This window comes from Myxocyprinus asiaticus, chromosome 27 (assembly GCF_019703515.2).
Source record: "Myxocyprinus asiaticus isolate MX2 ecotype Aquarium Trade chromosome 27, UBuf_Myxa_2, whole genome shotgun sequence".
NCBI classification, from domain to species: domain Eukaryota; kingdom Metazoa; phylum Chordata; class Actinopteri; order Cypriniformes; family Catostomidae; genus Myxocyprinus; species Myxocyprinus asiaticus.
The window spans coordinates 7,654,807-7,673,112 of record NC_059370.1 but is presented as its reverse complement, the minus strand read 5'-3'; positions in this window follow the sequence as shown (position 1 = coordinate 7,673,112).

The window sequence follows — 18,306 nt, the reverse complement described above, 5'->3', positions numbered from 1 at the left end:
CAAACTAGATAAAAAAGTTCGTTCAGACAAACTTTGATGTTGGCTTGAGAAAGCTTAGCCTGAAAGTTTGAAGTAGTTGTAAAAGCTTGAAGTTTGAAGGTTTTAAGTTTGAAGTAGTAACAAGTTTAAGTAGTAATTTTAAAAGTTCAAAGTTTAAAGATTATAAGACCATTCAGTCTATCAGATAGATAGATAGATAGATAGCTCATTTGGTTTCTAGGCAGTTAGCAAGATGATACTCAAAAGGCTCCTTGCTACCCAGAGTCCAATGAACGAACCAGAAGTCTTTATGTTGTTCTGGTGCAGAGATATGTGATTTGTTACTTGGTTGCTAGGGTAACTCCATCTTGTTGCTATGCAGTTACCACAGTGTTACTCAAAAGGCATCTTGCTACCCTGAGTCAAATGTACGAAACCAGAAGTGTCTACCATATTCTGGTGCAGAGATATATAATTTGTTACTTGGTTGCTAGGGTAACCTCATCTGGTTGCTAGGCAGTTACCAAGGTGCTACTCAAAAGGCTTCTTGCTACCCTGAGTCTAATGAATGAAACCAGAAGTCTCTATGATGTTCTGGTGCAGAGATATATAATTTGTTACTTGGTTGCTAGGGTAACCCCATCTGGTTGCTTGGCAGTTACTGAGGTGATACTCAAAAGGCTTCTTGCCATCCTGAGTGAAATAAGTAAACCCAGAAGTCTCTACGATGTTCTGGTGCAGAGATATGTGATTTGTTACTTGGTTGCTAGGGTAACCCCATATGGTTGCTAGGCAGTTACCAAGGTGATACTTATCAAGCCTCCTTGCCATCCTGAGTGAAATAAGTCAACCCGGAAGTCTCTACGATGTCCTGGTGCAGAGATATGTGATTTGTTACTTGGTTGTTAGGGTAACCCTATCTTGTTGCTAAGCAGTTACCAGGGTGATACTTATCAAGGCTCCTTGCCATCCTGAGTGAAATAAGTCAACCCTGAAATCTCTACGATGTTCTGGTGCAGAGATGTGTGATTTGTTACTTGGCTGCTAGGGTAACCCCATCTGATTGCTATGCAGTTACCAGAGTGATACTTAATATGGCTCCTTGCCATCCTGAGTGAAATAAGTCAACCCGGAAGTCTCCACGATGTTCTGGTGCAGAGATATATGATTTGTTACTTGGTTGCTAGGGTAAGCCCATGTGGTTGTTAGGCAGTTGCCAGTGTGATACCAAGAAGGCTGCTTGCTGTTCTGAGTCATACAAGCCAACAATGAAGTCTCTAATGGAAGTCAATGGGGTTTGGTTGCTAGGGTGCTCTAAATGGTTGCTAGGGCATGGCTAAGTAGTTTCCATAATGATACTTGAAGACTGATTGCTCACCCAATTCAAACAAGCCAGCTCTCATGTCTGTAGGACATTCTGATCAGGAGATATCCATCTAAGCCATTTTGAATGGCAGTCAATGGGTTTTGGTTGTTAGGGTGCTCTAAATGGTTGCTAGGGCATGGCTAAGTAGTTTCCATGATGATACTTGAAGACTGATTGCTCACCCAATTCAAACAAGCCAACTCTCATGTCTGTAGGACATTCTGATCTGAAGATATCACACTCAGCCTTTTTGAATAGAAGTCAAAGGGGTTTGGTTGCAAGGCTGCTCTAAATGGTTGCTAGGGTGTGGCTAAGTAGTTTCCATGATGATACTTGAAGACTGATTGCTCACCCAATTCAAACAAGCCAACTCTCATGTCTGTAGGACATTCTGATCAGGAGATGTCCATCTAAGCCATTTTTAATGGCAGTCAATGGGTTTTGGTTGCTAGGGTGCACTAAATGGTTGCTAGGTTGTGTGCAGTTGTTAGGGTGTTAAAGCGATAGAGTGAAAGAAAGAATAAAAAGAGTGATGTAAAGATAGAAAAAGAAAGTGATGGAGTGATAGATAGAAAGTATGAGTGGTAAAGTGATAGGAAGTAGACTGAATCCTCTAAAGGAGTTATTACAGGAAAAAGTTTTCACACCTTGAATGGGAGTCAATTTAAAATCTGTCCTGTTTGGAAGTCCAATACGGGAATACTGGAAGTCCGATCAGTTAGAAAAGATACAGCAATCCGAGTCAGACCAGTCTGAAGGTCTGTGCCGAGTTTGGTTCATGTAGCTTAAAAGCTCTAGGAGGAGATAGAGTCAGAAATTTTAGTCTCGGAAGAATAATAATACGTTTAAATAGAATATCAGTATGTTGGTCAGTATCTTTCTCAAGCCAACATAATTAGACCATAAACACAATTGTGAATAATAATAATAATAATAATAATAATAATAATAATAATATAAACCATAACCTATAGATAGTTTAACACAAATCTCATTAATTTTTATGAGATGCTACAACAGTGATTGTCAGGGACATAATTTGATGTTCCATTATATTTTCAGAGTTTATGAACTTTATTACCACCTGCCGGTGGAATCTCCAAACTGCAAATGCAGGAACTGAATTTAGACTTTGTGCTGAAAACAGACCTGCTGTTAAAAAGTCTTAGCGCAATGACCTATTTCTCAGGAAAATAGCAAATTGCACTTTGCACCACTTCATTTACATACAATAAACCCACAGTTTGTGCACATACACCCACAGATAGCGCAAACACTGCAACTCATGCCCACTTGCGCTTTGTGCTGGCATGAAAATTGCATTTAGAATTAGCGCTCTCACCAAAATGGGATAAAACGTAGCACACAGTCATTGCGCATAGCGCTGTACTTAGCAGACTCATGAAAATAGAGCCCAGAAAGTCACAATTCTGCGATATAAACTCACAATTGCAAATATTTCTTATAACTTCAACTTTATATCACACACTTACGACTTTATACCTTGCAATTTTTACTATTTCTTGTAATTTTGAATTTATTTCTTGCAACTTCTACTTTAAAAAAAGTTATAAAGTCACAATTTTGTGATATACTGTAAACTCCTGTGACTGTTTTTGCAATTGTGATGTTATATCATGCTAGTAACCCTATATCTTGCAATTTCGAATTTATTTCTCACAATCACAACTTTATTTGCAAAATCACAATTGTGAGAAATAAGTTGCCAATGTGTTTATACTTTATTTCTTGCAATTGTGAGTTTGAAACTCGCAATTGTGACTTTATACCTTGCAATTGCAAATTTATATCAGACTTCATATGAAAGCTGCAATTGCGAGTCAGAATTTTGAGAAGTCACAATGACCTTATCATTTTTTTATTTTTTATTCCTTAGCGAGATCTAGGCACAATTCAATACTGATAATGAGGGAACACTTATAATACATTAGGATAGATAGACTTTAGGTTAAAATTTACCTGAATGTATATAGGAAAGTGTATATTTTAAATGCAGTGACTGGTTACCTTTTTTTTTTTTTTTTAAATGTTCATTATTTTTCTACGTTTTTTCTACGTTTTATTTTTGCCTTCATTTTAAATGGTCCTGCGGTGTCAGGAATTAGTTATAGTGCAAAATCCCTACAAATGGTTCTAAATGGAGTATATGTCACACCACAGTACACGATAAAAAATGGTTAAACAGCTTTACATTGCCCAAAGCATTAGTAACATGAACATACATACATATTTTTACACACATTTATATACGCAATTTAAAAATAAAATAACCTCTTCCTCTCTTTCTTTCTCTCATGGTGTTTTCAATTCCAAAGACAATAGAGAGGCAATAAATGAATCAGAGAATAGGGCCGTCCACACACCACAAAACCCAATGACTAGCATCTCTATAGAGCGCTGCCTGAATAGAGCTGTAAAAGTGAAGGTGGTTTTGTGTGTTTTATTGGGCAGAACAGAGGCGAAAAGATGTGAATTAAAGTATGTTCACTAAGTAGTTTACATGCGCAGTAACAATCGAGCTACAGTCTTCATCTGATTCATCTAATTTCACATTTGAAGGAAGGATGTGAAATACGCTGGCTTAAATACACGTTGAGCATAATCTCTTTTTTGAAGCATGCGAACAACGCTGAGGCCAGTTGTAGTTCGATTAAAATGTATACATACAGGACAAGCCGAGCTACAATCACATCATCTAGGTCTGTTAGTCCAACTTCCTAAAAACCAGATTGGAACAATTTCATTCAGACTAAAATGTTTACATCTTAAAAAGACGAGATATTGTTTTAGTCTGACTGAAATCAAACTTTTTAAAGTGCATGTAAATGTCCTGAGTGAGTACTGAATAGGACTTTCTCTACAGATGGTTATTGTGTCATCATAGGTTTGTATTTCAGAAATAACGAGGAAACTGAGGAATAAAATTCAAGGAAACAGGAACAAAGTGAATTGGAGGAAAAATTCATTTTACATTATCGTCATGAACATCTAGTAAACACTGAATAAATCATGATGAATGAGTGGTAAATGTGACAATGTGGCAAATGTCATGGATGATGATGCCAGTCCTGTGACATTAAATGATTTCCCATCATACCTCACAGGTCAAGGTTTGTTAACAAGGAAATTAACCTGTTTAACCACAAACTTCAGATAACCACATACTGTATATGAAGTATTAAATTTAAAATCTCAGTGGCCCCAAAAAGACACAAACAAATCTGGTACTGTCTTTCTCTAAATTAAATGTCATTTGGTTTGCTATTTTGTTAAAATGAAAAGACATTCAAAAAAAAAAAAAAAATTTAAGTGTGACTTCAGTGTCCAAATTATTGTCAACTGTAACTTGAAACAAACACAAACTTATTTTTAGGAATGTTCCGATACCATTTTTTTGAGAACGAGTACCAGTACCGATACTTTCTTTTTAGTACTTGCCGATACAGAGTCCGGTACCTTTTTTTTTTTTCTGAACTCAATACCAGAAGTTTATTTCAATTTTATCATCAAAATTGTGTTTAAATAAATAAATTAATTACAACTTTAATCAAATGAAAGTATAACAATTAATTTTCATCATGAAATGTTATTATTTTTATCATATGAAGTGATTTTATACAGAAACTTACAGCACAATTCAAAATACAACATTGGAATTATTTTTGTCAAATATATTTAAATTGAGCTTTTATTTTATTAAGTGTTTCTGTGTTGTTCTGATGGCAGATTCCCAATCCGGAAAAGCTGGTTGCTGCCTGAATTATTAAATTACAGTAATTATTAAACCAGAAAAGGCTACTATTTTAATAAATAAATATGTAGTCTGTATATGACTCGTGCTAAAAAGTGAGTTAGCACTCTGCCTGCTGTCATCTGCTACAAACAGAGCACGCAATGCTCATAATAGTGTTTTCCGTGTATGAGCCAAGGATCTCTAAAGATATGAGCAGTTTATGTCCCTATGCCTGCACAACACCGGCTCCACACATTCACAAGCACTCACATTTATATAACGTTCATATGTCAGATGGTACCGGTTTTTGGTATCAGAGCATTTTTACGAGAAGTACATGAGCGTGGTATTGGACCCGATTCCGCTACCAGTATTGGTATCAGTGCATCCCTACTTATTTTCTTACACATGTCGGTTTAATTAGAAGTCACATGACTTTTTCTTCCACATAAATTTGCTTTCCCCAGAATTTCCCTTTTAAATGACACCCTCCAGAAACATGGGTGTGTGCATGCTCAAAAATCCAGCCGAAAAACAGGAAGTGTGTGTCTGGTTATGTGTACTGACATGTTTGCTTTTCCCTGACTGACATGTGCTATGGCCATGTGACTCACACCACTCTTTTTGAAATATCCTGCACGGCTCCATGTGAGTACCTGTGTATGGAGTGAAAACAGTCTCAACACCTCCCAAAAATGCACGCAACAGATCCACACACGCACACGGCAATCCACAAATGCACGCAACAGATCATCACACACACATCGATCCACAAATGCACGTAACAGATCCACACACAGTCATCTACAAATGCACACAACAGATCCACACACAGCAATCCACAAATGCACGTAACAGATCCACACACACAGCAATCCACAAAGACATGCGACAGATCCACACACATAGCAATCCACTAATGCACCTAACAGATCCACATACAGCGATCCACTAATGCACGTAACAGATCCACACACAGCGATCCACAAATGCACGCAACAGATCCACAGACACAACGATCCACTAATGCATGTAACAGATCAACACACAGCAATCCACAAGTGCACGCAACAGATCCACACACACAGCGATCCACAAATGCACGCAACAGATCCACAGACACAACGATCCACTAATGCATGTAACAGATCAACACACAGCGATCCACTAATGCATGCAACAGATCCACACACAGCAATCCACAAAGGCACGCAACAGATCCACACACATAGCAATCCACTAATGCACCTAACAGATCCACATACAGCGATCCACAAATGCATGTAACAGATCCACACACAGCGATCCACAAATGCACATAACAGATCCACACACAGCGATACACAAATGCGCACAACTGATCCACACACAGCTATCCACAAATGCACGCAACAGATCCACACACAGCAATCCACAAATGCATGCAACAGATCCACACACAGCCATCCACAAATCAAGCAACAGAGCCACACACAACGATTTACAAATGCACTCAACAGATCCACTCACAATAGCCACCGTCATACTACTTTTCTCCATTCGTACAGCTTCATGAAAATTTTTTTGCTCTGGTAAATAGGTACTAACACATCTCTCTCTCTCTCTCTCTCTCATGCAGCATTCCGTAGCTCATTTGACACTTGTCGTGTTTAGTGTGAGTGCACAGTGAGCAAACGAAGTGCGTTGTTGCGTATTCGCTGAACTTTAAAATTAAATATGAAAATGCTGTTATACTGCATCGCTACAAATGAGCGATATGATAAAACTGTCATTCCTGTTCATAATCAACGAAGCTGTCAGTGCAAGCGTGCATCATTGAAGAGATTTAGTTTTGTCTCAAATCATGCTGCTCGCTCATAATATATCACCTTTGACAGGAAAGGCAGAAATAGTAAAAATGCTTTTTGTGTAATGCTAATAGATTTACTCAGCTGCAGGGTGAAGAGAAGCTTCATCATACTGATAAACACCTGTAACATCTCTCCTCTCCATCTCTCTAGATTTTCGCCTGATGAATAAGGTAATTTCTCTGCCATCTGAATTAGTCAGTTTTAAATATAAAAGTAGGTCATATGTAGCATTAATATTAATAATATAAATACTATAATATTAATATTATACATGCATAATATTCAAAATATAATTATATTATCTTTTTTATAGATATATTATTATTCAATAAACATCATAACTTATTTAGCAGTATGGTCCCCTCTTTTATTTCATTTGTTAACATTTTCAGTGCATTTTCTGTCATTCTGTCATAACTTCATTTTTTCATGTTTTTGCAAACCCAAGACTTTCTTTTGTGGAACTCAAAAGGAAATGTTAGGCAAAATGTTTGTCTCGGTATTCACTTTTATTGTCTGGACAAAAAGATGCAGTGAAAGTGAATGATGAGACTAACATTCTGCCTAACAGAATGAAAGAAAGAAATTTATTTGAGGAACAACATGAGGTTGAGTAGAATGAATTTTGTGTGAACTACCCTGTTTAAGTTTTTGCTAATGGTATTTTCCAAGAACAACAATATACAAGTCAGCACATGACTGCATTACGCTGGGAAACAAGTGACTGAAGACAAGGATCATAATGTAAGGGGTTGATTTGAGTAAGTAAGAGTTGAGAAAAATTTCTTAAGCAGTAAAACAGTTTTGGGATAATTTAGAACAGAGAAGAAATAGAGTGCTGGATGAAGCGAATAGTTGTCTACAATCAGTTGAAACAAAATGCTACTTTTTTTAGAGGTAACATTGAGAAACTTCAAGTGCTGTGTCACATGAACAAGTATTTTAGAAATGCTTTGTAGTAAATAGTTGCATGAATGTTAGTACACATACTGAAGAAAATATAAAAATGCCTTTCTCAAAGTCATCATTATTTAACTCTTTGGTGTTGTTTTTGCAAAAAAAAAAAAAAAGTCTAGAAGTCTTGAATCTAGACTAATAAGGACTGTCTCTGCCAATAACATGTATAGTATATGTAAAGTAACACATTTAACATACAGTATATGTGCTGTGATAATATGCTTCTGTGAATAAACACATAATTGAAACACACACACACAAACAAACAAAAACAAACCAAAAAAAAAACACGGTTTTACCATGTAGTCCACTGTATTAACACTATATCCATGGCATTAAAATTTGGCAATAATGCTTTGACACATTATGGCACCCCTGCCACACACACACACATACACACCAATCCACAAATGCATGCAACAGATCCACATGGGCTAAATTCACAAATACACGCAAACAGAATGCACAAGTATTCTGTTTTCTATGGTTACAACACAATCCACAAAATAAATGCCAAGCCTTTTTCTATAGGTGTTGTGCCTCGAGAATGTGAATGTGTGTCCGTGAATGTGCTTTTGCCTTTGTGGATCCTTTTGAGACTGTTGTTCCTTGGACTTGATTCACAAATGTGCAAGCCTGGATTCAACACTGAGCAAGCTGATCTCCAATAATTGAGGATCGTCATGTGATGACGTGATAAAGGTCTATCCACCTTATTTTGCAACAAGCGGCATATTTCGCAGTCATCTGCGAAAGTTCCCGTACAATTGGCTCAAGGTAATAAATAACTATAAGGAGAATAACACAGAATATAGTGATGTTGGGTTATTGTCTATCACATAAGCACATGATGTACAGCCAAATAATATATTAATAAGCATCTAAATAGAGGATGATTTTCTAACAACTGCATTTATAGTAATTAGATCATAAAATTCTTGCCGTGTTTTATGTGCACAAACTGGCGGGGCTCTATGGGAGACACGAGAGAAGATGATAAAACCGTCTTCTTATTTTTAAATTAAAGTGCCCTCTCAGCCTTATTGTTTTTTCTTTGCATGGGTGTTGGGTCTTCTTTTTTTCTCTCGCTTTCTCTCTCATTATTCTCAGGTGTGCAGGAACCTGCAGAGCTGATGAGTGCTGATGGGGTGCACCTGCCCCAGTGTAATTTTCTTTCATTTTGAACTACATGGATATGTTAATTGATACTTTTGGCATTGTCCTTTTTTTAACACTTGAATAAAGATGTTAAAAAATGATCAATACTTACAGTATAATTTACTGTATTCAATGACATGCAATAGCCTACAGCAGGGCTACTCAACTTCAGAAAGGTCAGGGGCCGCAAAGCTGGATTCCTGTACCCTTGAGGGCCGCACTCTTAATTTTTATGATTATATACACGTACACTGGTGGCCAAAAGTTTGGAATAATGTACAGATTTTGCTGTTTCGGAAGGAAATTAGTAGTTTAATTCACCAAAGTGGCATTCAACTGATCACAAAGTATAGTCAGGACATTACTGATGTAAAAAACAGCACCATCACTATTTGAAAAAAGTCATTTTTGATCAAATCTAGACAGGACCCATTTCCAGCAGCCATCACTCCAACACCTTATCCTTGAGTAATCATGCTAAATTGATCATTTGGTACTAGAAAATCACTTACCATTATATCAAACACAGTTGAAAGCTATTTGGATCATTAAATGATGCTTAACATTGTCTTTGTGTTTGTTTTTGAGTTACCACAGTATGCATTAGACTGGCATGTCTTAAGGTCAATATTAGGACAAAAATGGCGAAAAAGAAACAGCTTTCTCTAGAAACTCATCAGTCAATCATTGTTTTGAGGAATGAAGGCTATACAATGCTTGAAATTGCCAAAAAAATTGAAGATTTCATACAAAAGTGTACACTACAGTCTTCAAAGACAAAGGACAACTGACTCTAACAAGGACAGAAAGAGATGTGGAAGGCCAGATGTACAACTAAACAAGAGGATAAGTACATCAGAGTCTCTAGTTTGAGAAATAGATGCCTCACATGCCCTCAGCTGACAGCTTCATTGAATTCTACCCGCTCAACACCAGTTTCATGTACAACAGTAAGGAGAAGACTCAGGGGTGCAGGCCTTATGGGAAGAATTGCAAAGAAAAAGCCACTTTTGAAACAGAAAAACAAAAAGAAAAGGTTCGAGTGGGCAAAGAAACACAGACATTGGACAACAGATAATTGGAAAAGAGTGTTATGGATCTTAACCCCATTGAGCTTTTGTGGGATCAGTTAGACTGTAAGGTGCGTGAGAAGTGCCCGACAAGACAGCCACATCTATGACAAGTGCTACAGGAAGTGTGGGGTGAAATGTCACCTGAGTATCTGGACAAACTGACAGCTAGAATGTCAAGGATCTGCAAAGCTGTCATTGCTGCACGTGGAGGATTTTTGTGATGAGAACTCTTTGAAGTAGTTTAAGAAGTTCTGAATTTTATTTTCAAATTGTAATAGTAATTTTTCATGTAATTAATGTCCTGACCATACATTGTGATCAGTTGAATGCCACTTTGGTGAATAATAGTACCAATTTCGTTCCATAAGAGCAAAATCTGTACATTATTCCAAACTTTTGGCCACCAGTGTGTGTATATATAAAGAATGTTTGTTAATGGGGTAGTTCACTTAAAAATGAAAATTCTCTCATCATTTACTCACCTTCATGCCATACCAGATGTGTATAACTTTCTTCTGCTGAAGCCAAATTATGATTTTTTTTTTAGAAGATAATATCTCCGCTCTGTGGGTAAAAGACAAATCAATATTTAAATCTTTGGCTTTTTTTATTATAAATCTCCACATTAACGTTCAGATGTTAAAGTGAAACTAAACAGGCACCACGTGTGACCTACAGATGTGGAAGTGGAGATTTATAGGAAAACGGACTTAAATATTGATCTGTTTCTCATCCAAACCTATCATATCACTTCTGAAGACATGGATTTAACCACTGGAGTCATACGGATTGCTTTTTTGCTGCCTTTATGTGCTTTTGGAGCTACCAAGTTCTGGCCACCATTCACTTGCTTTGTATGGACCTACACAGCTGAGATATTCATAATGATGATGATACATCATCTCTCGTATCTCCCATAGAGCCCTACCAGTTTGTGCACATAAAACACGGCAGGAATTGAATGATCTAATTACTATAAATGCAGTTTTTAGAAAATCATCCTCCTTATAGTTATTTATTACCTTGAGCCAATTGCACGGGAACTTTTGCAGGCGACCGCAAAATATGACCACATGTTGCAAAATAAGGTGGCTACACCTTTATCACACGTCATCACACGACAATCCTCATATATTGGACATCAGCATGCTCAGTGTTGAATCCAGGCTTGCACATTTGTGAATCAAGTCCGAGGAACAACAGTCTCAAAAGGGTCCACAAATGCAAAAGCACATTCACGGACACACATTCACATTCTTGAAGCATAACACCAATAGAAAAAGGCTTGGCATTTATTTTGTGCATTGTGTTGTGACTATAGAAAACAGAATACTTGTGCATTCTGTTGCATGTATTTGTTAGCATGTGTGGATCTGTTGCATGCATTTGTGGATCACTGTGTGTGTGTGGATCTGTTGTGTGCATTTGTGGATTACTGTGTGTAGATATATTGCGTACATTTTTTGATCACTGTGTGTGTGTGTGTGTGTGTGTGTGTGTGTGTGTGTGTGTGTGGATCTGTTGCAAGCATTTGTGGATTACTGTGTGTGGATCTGTTGCATGCCTTTTATGGATCACTGTGTGTGTGTGTGTGTGTGTGTGTGTGTGTGTGTCTGTTGCGTGCATTGGTGGATTGCTGTGTGTGTTTGTGTAGATCTGTTGCAAGCATTTGTGGATTGCTGAGTGCGTCTGTGGATCTGTTGCGTGCTTTTGTTGATTGCTGTGTGCATCTATGGATCTGTTGCGTGCATTTATGGGAGGTTTCGAGACTTTTTTTTTCACTCCATACCTGTGGCTTATTGTTGTATACACACACAACAATAGAGCTCAGTTCAGGTTAGGGTTCACTAGTATTTGTACACAAACACACACACACACACACAGACACACACACACACAACAGTCGGTAAACACCAAATTTGACTTTCAAAACTGGGAATGTTTGAACACAAGAGATTTCCATAGAGCCGACTGTTATTGCAGAGAACTTTGTTGATTGCGATTAACTTCAAAAGTAGCAAAAGAAGGTTCGTCAAGACAAATTTTTTCATGTTGGCTTGTCAAAGCCTTACCTAAAAGTTTTTTTAAAAGTTTGAAAATCCTTGAAGATTGAAGGCTATATTGGCATTTTAGCCAGAAATGACAGACAGACATAGCGCTCCGTAACGTCTTTGTTCAAATTCACTCATTTCAGATGAAATCCTATGTGATCCTATAGCAGTCATTTGAAGACAATATAATGTAATTGTTAAATGTTATGTCATTTTTTCAGATGTCTCACAACTTCCTTTGAAACAGTGACCTTTAAACTCTGTTCTGTAAAACAGAATGTGTACACACAAATCCATAAATATACACAAATGGATATATTGATTTTGAGTTAATGGTTGAATCTCAAGAAATCTGTCAAGAAATGTCTGGGTAGGTTTTCACCTAAAAAAATAAAAATAAAAATAAAAGGTGCAGGTTATGTTTTGCATTAAAAAAGTGCCATTACCAAAATGGTTAAAGAAAAGAGTTTAAGGGCCATTACAATATTTTGACATTAACATTATTTTCATGATAGTTACATAAGCACATCAACCCACCCCCTCAAATTGTCAGTAAAAATGTATATATATTAAAAGACTTAAACTGATATATATATATATATATATATATATATATAATGAAATAAATATTTGTAAGTATGCATCGTGGTAGTATTTAATGTACTAAACTAAATATATTCTGAAAAAAATATTTTGTTGAGACAGGATGATTTTTATTACTGTATTACATAAAAAATAAGAAATAAAAAAGTTGATATATTAATTTATTAGAAATTGACAAAACTTTGACAAGACTTCTTGTGAGATTCAAAATTGTAAGCAAGCATCATGGTAGTATTTCATGTACTAAACTAAATGCATTCTCATTTTATATATATATATATAAATGGGGGAAAATGTCACAATGCAAAACATCTTACAACCCAAATTCAGAAAAAGCTGGGACAGTATTAAAAATGCTAATAAAAACAAAAAGAAGTGATTTGTAAATTCTATTCACCCTGTGCTACAGTATATTAAAAGCACTACTACAACAACATTATTTGATGTAAATTTGTCCTAAAAATAGACATAATATTCTTTCATGCAAAATATAATTTCTAATTGTTTTTTTACATTTGGGTGAAATATGATCAGACACTGAGATTAATCTGAATCCATTAATCAAACAACTGAAGATGCTATTAACTGCCACTGTTTGTTTCAGTACAACAATAACTGCTGTCAAACAACTAAACATAATGTAAAAAAATCCAATAAAAGCAATGTGCTTTTAGGCACAACATTTATGTGGGATTAACTTGGTGCTGGCTCAGCAGTTAAAGGCCACGTCTCAGGGGTTGAAGGAATGCAGGAATGGCTGATATTCAAAGTATGTGGTTCTGTGCCCTCATTAAAGTCATGAGTATTTGTTCGCTGGTCCTGTTGTTGGCACCCAAGCACAGATTGTCTCCGTTCATATGGAGAGTTTCAGATGTTTCACAGAGATCAGTGTATCTCTGACTGGTGTTTTTCGCTGTCATGGGAAATGTCAGGGCTTTCTTTTCTTTCCTCCTTAATTTCTCTCACTTAGGTTTGGGTTTGACGTGACATGCAGTGATAAATATAAACATGCTACAGAGTGGCACAGTCTGGTTTCTGGGTCAAATCCTTTATCAGAGTTCATATCAGTGGAGACATAAATACATTATGTTTGTGTGTTAGAGAAAGAAAGAGATCCCACATCAGCATTATGGGACAAATTTTGTGTGGAGTGATAGAGACTTGTTAACCAGGTAGTGTAACCAGCATACGGGTGGCCAATGTGTTGTCAAGTAAGGAAAAAAAAAACACACCAAAAAGTAGACCTCATGACTGTGTGTGAAGGTGAATGGTTTATTCTAAACCCTGGGTGAATGGAATCCTGGGTTAACCTGTTTCATGTTTCACACTGTTCATACTTTACCCTGGATTAATATTTAATCCTGGGTGTTCATGTTCCGATGGTTCACAGTGTACATTCGTAAACCCCGGTTTAACGTTCTTATTTGCATATTTTCTGTGTCGATAACAATGATTGGATGAATGCAGTGGAGCTGCTCTGCTCTTCTGTGAAATGTGGCCAAGCAAATAATCTCTGGTTGTCGTTTGTCTTCTGAAATATGCCTTGAAAACACAGACTACTGTCTCTTCATCACGGCAGTTATCACATTTGCCACCACTGTTCGACACTTTACCGGTTTCCCTCAGTCAGACGGAGAACGTAAACAGCGCGTGAAAGTTTCAGCTACACAAAGAGCATTAATATTTAATGAGGTAGGTACTGAGGTTTTATATGATTGGTTGTCTGTTGCTAAACAACTTTCTGAAACATTCTAACACTGCATCGTTTCACGCTGTATACCTTTGGCACCACAATGCATGGTAAACCCCACAAATGCGGTGCTAACCCCACAAATGCGATGCTAACCCTGCTCCGGAGCAGGATTTTATAACCCCGGGTAAAAAGCGGTGCTAACCCCCTTTCAAAATTACAAGTGGGAAACGTTTCTTTACCCAGGCTTAAAAGCGGGGTTTAGAATGAAGATGACCCTGGGTTAAGCGCAGTGAGAAAAGCCCTTTCGAAATTTTTATGGAAAGACACATTCTGTTCATGTCTAATGGAGTAACCCTAAGATAACCAGACTTGGCTTGTGATCTATTTGTTTTTCATGCATCAATCAGACATCAGAAAATGTTCCCAATGATTATCAATCTATGTTGGCATTTTTTTATTTTTATATTTAGGACTACTCGTTGATACGCTGCACCCTTTAATCTACCGCAAACTCTTACAAGAAAATTTCTGGGTGTGAGTTCATGGCACATACGCCACTCATTATTTTCACATTCAATTGAGCTTGCAATTCACTGCAAATGTTTGCCCAATGTTTGTAGCTCTTCACCGGTGGTGGTGAACCTGCCGCAAGCCTTTGGCAGCAATGAAGAGTTTGACGAATTTGCAGCAAGTTTGCAGAACTCTTGTAAGGGAAGGCTTACCAGGATTCGTCGGTAGTTTTTGAGGTCCAGGAGTTGGTAGAGTGATGTCCACCCCCTTCTCAAGCTGCGTACGCACAATAATCTTTGTCTCTTCATACATATTTCTCAACACAAGTGTGAGTGGAAGGGTAACTTTAAACTTTGGCTTCATTTCTTATTGCATGTTTCAAGAAGAGACTCTCCACCATGTTAGGCATCTGCATATCTTCAACTATAAACTTAGCTACACAATTTATTAGCTTCTTAGCCTGTGGTGAATCAATTGATAATTTTTTCCTAGGGTTCAAAACTTCCGCAATTGTAGGTTGTACCTGTTTACTGCCCTCGCTGCACATTCCTGCCATTTGATATTTGTTCATATGGGATATTAGACTGGTTGTGTTCCCGGAGTATGGCAGTTCTACCTTGCATTTTTCACACACTGTTTTTGATCCATCAACAAATTGGCCAGCTTCATCAACCAAGAGGTGATGATAACTTAGTATGAAGTACAGTTGTATACAAATGTATATATATAAATGTAATATCACCCCCTTGTGGTCTCTCAAATCTATTACACCAGACTACATTAAACAGAAGGCTAACTGACACTGAGTAAGTGGAAAGCACACAAATTAGGCTTCTAATTTAAATGTAGGCTTATGTTAAAGCGACCCTGTAGCAGTTGAAGCATGGAACTGCAAGTAACTGGCGGAGGACATTTTTAAGGTTATAACATCAGTCAGGCTTTGGCTCTGCTCTCCTGTGCGGATAAATCTGTTGGTTTGAGAAGTACCGGCGTAATCATGGATACAGATGATCAACTTAGAGCGAATATCACTAACAACAACAAAACTCGCCCCCTCCCCTCAAAAAATAAAATAAATAACGAAAAGAAGAAAAAGACAGATATCTGAAACATTTCTTATCAGCAGGTAAGTAGCATATACTCAGCTGTTGTTTTGACATATTAAAAACAGTTTTTTCAAAATAATTAACTTTACAAAAGTTAGGCAATGATGACATTAGACAATGATTGCTAGTCATATCAGATAAGTCAAACTATTAGGCCTATAACTTTGCTTGCAGGCAAATAGACCACGGTAGTAACTGGTTCAGAGATTGGCATCGTTACCAGCGTGAAGTAATTTTTTTTTTTTCCGTTGTCCTTCCTTGAAAATGAAATCAACCACTGCAGTACCACAATCCACAACCCAAGTAGTGTGAAGAGGAATGCATATTTAATAAACTGAACCCACCAAACCCAAACCTAAATATAACCATCAGTGGAGTAATAATGTAAAGGAAAAAATGTTAGAGGATAAAATGCAACCTCCCAATTGTGCTTCTCACTCATTATGCAAACGCGATTACTTCCTGGTTTCAATGCAGAATCTAAACCCGGGTCTTCCACGCTGCTGACGCAAAGCACTTTCAGTCATGCCACAAGGGAATGTAAATATGCTGGAGTCAATGCAAAAATGTGTGAAAGGAGATGATGCTTGTTGGTGAGTCGGCATTATTTGGCCGATCCTAGGGTACTGGAACTCTTGGAAATAAATGCAGACTTCTTGTGAGATTCAAATTCCCATGTTGCAAAAACTATTTGTGACACAAAAAATCATGACACCCCAACACCATCAAAACAAAAGCTATGCCTCTCCATAAATCTACACCTGCATTAAACAGGCTATTAAAGGCTTTTGAGCAACATTTTAAAAGTAAAACAATTATGAAGCACAAAATGATTCACTGAACAACAAAAATGGAAAAGGTAACACATAAAAATATCTAAACATTGTTTTGGTCAAAAAATATTGTAATCGATAAATTGTATAAATGTATGACATTTATAAAACATGTGACAACCTGCCCTGTTAAAAAAGTGACAACACAACCTGACTGTCATGAAAAATTCCTTTGTCCTAAAAACATGAAAAAATCTGAAAAAATCTTTCTTCCTTTCTTTCTTTCTTAATTTACTACCTACTATCTTTATGTCTGTCTTTCTCTGTCTGTCTGTCTGTCTGTTTGTTTGTTTGTTTGTTTATTTGTTTGTTTGTTTGTTTGAGCCTACCAAACAAATTCAGTTTTTAATAGGTTAGCCTAACTGGGTAGACATGTGGACTGGCAACCAAAAGATTGTAGGTTCAATCCCCACAAGGGGCAAAACATGAGCTATCATCATTGTACCCTTAAGCAAAGCACACAAGCTCAAATGGCTATTTCATTGTCCATGTCATAAGTTGCTTTGGATAAAAGCATTATCTAAATTAGATTAGAAATACACATGTGCAATTTAAGACATTTTATAGTTAGAAGCAATATTTGCCACTTAATTAATAATTTATAGTATGGGCAATATGTAGTTGTGTATCTGAGGTATAATTCACAAATAAACAGCGCCCTCTTGTGGTGTAAGTGATTTCAGATTGTAAGTAGTCCAGTACAGTATTTCTTACCATGTTAACAGGGCCAGAGACAGAAAGGAACTGTGATGTTCTCTTGAAGATAAGCAACAATACTGAGTCATTTTAAAAGACTAAAATAAACCACACAATGTATTCAGTAATTTTCTCTTTTGTTTTCAACAATAGGATGTGTCATTTACAACTAACTATGGAGGCACCATTTTTTTATTTTTTTGGCACATGAATTATAAACGCATTTGTCTGTAATCAGATATACTGCTGTCTGACCAAATGCGATTAGATTTCTGCTTTGCACCTGTGTGCTCTGCTCTATAAGAACTTGTGGGGCTACCACAAATCTCTGCTCAATGGTCACATCTCTTTTCTTCATCTGAGCATGCACTGATCTTCTAAAGAGACTTGACTTTGAATGTAAATGAAATGACAGTTCATCGCTTAGCTTGTAAACAGCTGGACCTCTGCTAGCAACAGATGTTGCAACATGATCACTTGGGAAATCGTCATGTTGCTACCGAATGTTCAAGTACCCTGAAATCAACCTCATTCTGCCAAGTTACTGACATGTGCCATCTCCCATCAGACATCTTTGCATCAGTTCAAATGTATTTACTAAAGCTGTCAAAATGAACACGTTAATGCATGTGATTAATTTCAAATGTTCGTCAGGATCAGTGCATTTCACTTTAGAT